Raw genomic sequence first — 5,569 nt, 5'->3', positions numbered from 1 at the left:
TTTACTCACCACTTCATCAAGTTCCAACCCAAAGGCAAAACACAGATTTTGGAACTCTTCTTCGGCTGAAAGAAAATATAAAGATTAAGTCAATAGAGCTAGGTCTTGTAACATATGTTCACGGCAAAACTTTTGCAAACTTAATAACCAAATATAATAATAAATAATTACACTAATCTATAAAAGTTTTGTCATCTACTAAGGCTACTTTATACAATTTTAAACAATGATTTCATTTACATTTTATTTATAAATGTTTTTCTTATCTAGTTCATTTATCACTTACTGTATTCTTTCCCCAAAGCCTTAAACAATAAATCTCGTTTCACACCAATAGTAGGCATTATTTAAATTTATTTGTTGCACTTTTAAACACTACAATTAGATTAAAATTAAATAAAATATTACAATAAATAAATGCGAACAATTTTGTGGTTAAGACATGTGTCACCAAGTGTCAAATATTGCATCACCTGAAGATAACCTATAAACTTTACTAAATATCGATATGATAAATGATAATATAAATGAATATAAATTAATTATATATGGATAATATTAAAGTTTATTTAATATTAACACTTAATACGTGGTACTAAGTGTTAATAAGTTTTTATATTTTTATCACAAGAGTGTTTATTATGAACTGACACAACCGCCATTTTGGTACGATTTAAAATTTAATGTTTATAAAATTTATTTATAAGTTTTAGAAGCAAATGAGTTTTAAATTACTATATACAGATTTGTACATAATTTTATTAGCTTTCTATGATATATAATAATATATACGTGTTAAAACAATTTAAAGAATATAAACATATATAAAAAATGAACCAAATCATATTTTTGATTTCCAATATGGTCGGTTACAAACTGTCAACTAACAACTGTCAACCGCAAAACGATTCGTGTAAAAATATTAATTTAAATCGTAAACAATTGTTGATCTATCTAAATAAAATCGCTTTATGCTTTAGATATACAATATTTTGCTAATAATAAATTATAGTCTACAAAAAATATTAATTTTTAATATTTAAATTCATATTTTATCATTTTTGTGACAGTTTTGCATATATTAGAACCATAGTGAAGTTGTCAAGATAAATTGATATAACTAATGTTTTTTTAATTCGGCTGTTATTTAATATAAAATTAATATTATTAGTAATTATAAATACGAATCTGTTATTTATAATGAAAATGATTGAATATTTGCAGTTTTATTAAAAATTTGAGATTATGTTTAACTTGAACTTTGACGTTATTCAACTCAACTGACAACTGTCAAGTGTCACCCGTCACTGTCAATGTCAATTAACACAATAATTTATATTATAAACGTAAATAAAGTGAAAAAATTAAAAAGTACACAAATAGATTGTAAATTATATTAAAAACATATTAGATATCAAAATTAAATTTATATATAAATGAAAGTACTCAACATTGACTTACAAATTTCAAATTTGACAGTTGAAAACAGTCACAAATCCAATTGTCTCAATAAAATGTATATAAAAAAAATTAATTATTAATGATAAATTTAAATATTTTACAAAAATTTCAAAAAATATCAATTTCCAACATTAAATCAAATTTTAAATTCATGTTTTATCATTTTTTGGACCTTTTAGCATATATTAGAAAACTGCAATGAAGTTGGCAAGACAAATTTAAATTTGACAGTGCACAGACACAAAACAAAGTTCAATTTTCACAATTACTATTAGGTAATACTAAGCCAATCATGACGTAAATAGTTTAACTAAGTCATAAATATCTAATAATGCACTCAAATCCGCTTTTAATTTAATAAATTATACTATTTTACTTATTAAATTATTGAATCTTTTTTGAGGTTATGTTCAACTTTGACGTTTCAATCAACTGTCAATGGAGTGTGTATCTACAAGAATAATTTATGGTACAATTAAAATACCGCCAAAAGTGTAAAAAAAATCACAAAAAAGTGACAGAAACTGACTATAAATTGAAATAAAAACATTTTAAAATGAAGTCCTGTTAATAAAATTATGATATAAATATAATATAAGTAAAAATATAGTGGATAGTAAATTTAAACCTGACCTAACCTAACATTACATTATTTTTAATTAATTTTGTAAGTACTATTAATATATAATTAAAACTAGTCAATAATGACGTGGATATTTTTACTACAAGGTAAGATATACTATTTACACAACGTGATAAAATCTTTCTTCAATTATTTTATTTATTTTTTGGTATAGATTCTTACATCGGTGACTGTTGCAGTTTAGAAATAGTTCCTTTGAAGCACCCAGGCACCGGCAAGAAAAGTTTATTTGTTTTCAATAAACAACATGAAATACAAGAAGTGATGTCGTTTTCTGAATCAAAGCGTTCGTGGTTTATAAATGACACTGTGGCTTCAAATGGGAATTTATATTTGTCGACGCCTATTGATCCTTTATTTTTAAGTAAGGGATATATGATAAATGATACATATATATGATAAATGATACATATATATATATATATATATTATGTGTGTGTAAAACAATAATTTTACTCACTTTTTTTAGTCCTTCCATATCTATATGAGTCCTGTTTAAATCAAGCGTCCCCCTTAGATCAAATATTAAAAGATCCAGATTTTCCAGCAACCGACAGGTTATTAAAATGTTCTTCCCCAGAACAACTTAGTTTAGTTGCTGATAGAAAAGGATCTCAGGACTTGAATGTAATTTTGGACCTGCAAATATTTTTGTTTATAAAATTAATATTAATAATTACTTGTATTTTATTTTATTTTATATTTTAGGCATATAAATTTAATAAAGAAAAATGCCTGTCCTGGTTAGCTACAAAAGTTAATCTCATTGCAAAGGTTTGAAAAATAAAAAATTGCATGTGGGGAGTGGAGCAGTGTCTGCTTCGTTTGTTAAAAGTGAAGCTGATGTTTCAGATTGTGATGGTAAATATATATTATATATTATATATATATATATATATATATATATATATATATATCATATATAAAATTCTTCTGTAATGATGTATGAATGCAATGCATGGCTCTTGTCAATATTTAGTATGGAAAGTTCTTCGTAACATGGCCTTGCCATAACATTTTTAGAAGTATAAATAGATTGCAATTTAAATTGTTTCCGCACTCGATAGAGGCGCCACTAACTGTAGCACGTAAATTAACCCTTGGGTTCAATTCTAGGTAAGATTTATATAATATATAATATGAAAAAACTAAAATTTTAATTTTAGTTTATGTGTCAATAGAGTCTCTTTTAATTTTTTGTCTTCAATTTCAGTTTGCTTGTCAGTAGAGTCCTTTTTCATTTTTTGTTTTTTATTTATTTTTGTTCCTCAGTAAAGTCCCTTTTTCATTTTTTGTCTTTCATTTTAGTTTGCTCGTCAGTAGAGTCCTTTTTTCACTTCTTGCCTTTTATTTAAGTCATTTATTACATTTCTTGTCATTTATTCTATTTGCTTGTCAGTAGAGTCCTTTTCCATCTCTTGTCTTTAATTTCAGTTTGCTCGTCAGTAGAGTCCGTTATCACTTTTATTATTTATAATGTTTATAATTTCTTGAAAATCTACTCGTCGAGACCTTTTAAACGATACCCCACATGCTATAAAACGTACAATCTAAAATTTTTGAAGTAAAACTTCTTCAAGCTCGTTTAATAAAATGCGTTAAAACGTGTGCAAGTCGTGGATAAATTACATAGTTAATTGCAGTATTCGGATTCTATTCAAAAATACCTTTCAAATGATACTCAGCATGCCAAAAAACACAATTTAATTTTTTTGAAGTAACACTTCTTTAAGCTCGTTTAATAAAAATGCGTAAAAAGTGTGCATTTTATGGATAAATCGCATAGTTAATTGCAGTATTCGGATTCTATTCAAATATACCTTTCAAATTTTAGAATGAAGTTTAAAAATTTATTAAAAGTGTATATTTTGTGGGCAAATCTCATAGTTAATTTTAGTATTTGTTACGAAAGTTTTACATCTCACATATTTGAAAAAAAAAAATCGATGAATTTTAACAGTCTGGAATTTTTTACAATAAATTATGGTTATGTATTATATAATGTTTTCATTATATTATGATCATTTGTTTGAGAAAATCGTTTTCTACTCGTCGAGACCTTTTAAACGATACCCCACAAGCAATAAAATAAACGATCTAAATATTTTGAAGTAAAACTTCTTTAAGCTCGTTTAGTACAAATTTGTAAAAAGTGTACATTTTGTGGACAAATCATATATTTAATTTTAGTATTTGTTCAAAAAGATTTATACTATACATATTAAAAAAACAAATTTTAACATTCTAATATTTTTTGCAATATAATATTACGTTTCTTTACAATATAATCATTTTATTGTGCAAAATCGTTTTCTACTCGCCTACACCTTTCAAACGATACCCCAAAAGCCATACAAGATACGATCTAAAAATTTTGAAGTAAAACTTCTTTAGACTGCTCTGTTACAATCTTTTGGTTTTTACTATCTTATTTTTTCTTTAAGTAATAAAATAAGCTTAATCGAGAATAAATTTTACAACAAATTTTATGTTTTTTCCTATCTTATTTCACGTTCAAATAATCTAATAAACTTATTCCAAAATAAATCTACTAGCTTTGAAAATTGAGCACAGTTAGACCCTCTGTTGAGTGCGGAGAACACTAAAACAGGGTAAAGCACATTTGTTTATTATACATATAAACAAGCAAGTCAGATTCATGCATCATCGAAGATTCTGTTATACTCGTATATATATATATATATATATATATATATATATATATATATATATATATATATTTGTATCATTATATTTTTTCCAGATGATTACAAAGCCTACGCCTTCGGCATAATATCCGAGTACATAAATTACGATTTAAGCAAAATGTTAAAAGTTCATCTAGGAATTCCCGAAACCGAACAACCAGACAATCAAAAAAGAAAATCTTTAGCGACAAATGATAAAAACACAAAGAAAATCAAATTAGAAAAAGATACCGAAGACTTTGTAATGCCGATTAAAGTAGAAAAACCGAAGGCTCCTTCTGCGAAAGAGAAGGCTTGGGGCAAGGCTGCAAGTGGAACCAAGAGTATCGTCGTTTTTCATGAAAAATAATATTAAGTGATATTATGAAGTAATAATTTTTGTATAATTATGAATAAATTATTTTCTTTTTAAATTGTGTGTTTGTTTGTGTTGGATTATGATTTTAAATAGTAAAGAATCATAAGAAAGAAAATTTGTCCACAAAATATACACTTTTTACGCATTTTTATTAAACGAGCTTAAAGAAGTTTTACTTCAAAAATTTAGATTGTATCTTATATGGCTTGTGGGGTATCGTTTAAAAGGTCTCGATGAGTAGATAACGATTACCACGAAAAAATAATTATGTATATTGTAATAAAAACGTAATATTTTATTGCAACAAATATAAGATTTTTTTTTTAATATGTAAGGTGTAAACATAGATAAACAAGTATATCAATTTCGTGTAAAATTTTCGTAGTGAATACTATGTAG

The 5,569-nt window shown here is 25.4% G+C and overlaps 1 pseudogene; it reads left to right on the top strand.

Moving 5' to 3' along the window:
• The first annotated feature begins 2,165 nt into the window (after nt 1-2,165).
• LOC113374201 lies at nt 2,166-5,161 on the top strand (annotated as a pseudogene).
• The last annotated feature ends 408 nt before the right edge of the window (nt 5,162-5,569 follow it).

Source organism: Ctenocephalides felis, unplaced genomic scaffold, assembly GCF_003426905.1.
Source record: "Ctenocephalides felis isolate EL2017-DRISC unplaced genomic scaffold, ASM342690v1 CF-g0.4_SCAFFOLD_01648, whole genome shotgun sequence".
In the NCBI taxonomy this organism is placed as follows: Eukaryota; Metazoa; Arthropoda; class Insecta; order Siphonaptera; family Pulicidae; genus Ctenocephalides; species Ctenocephalides felis.
This window is presented reverse-complemented; position numbering and strand designations above follow the sequence as displayed.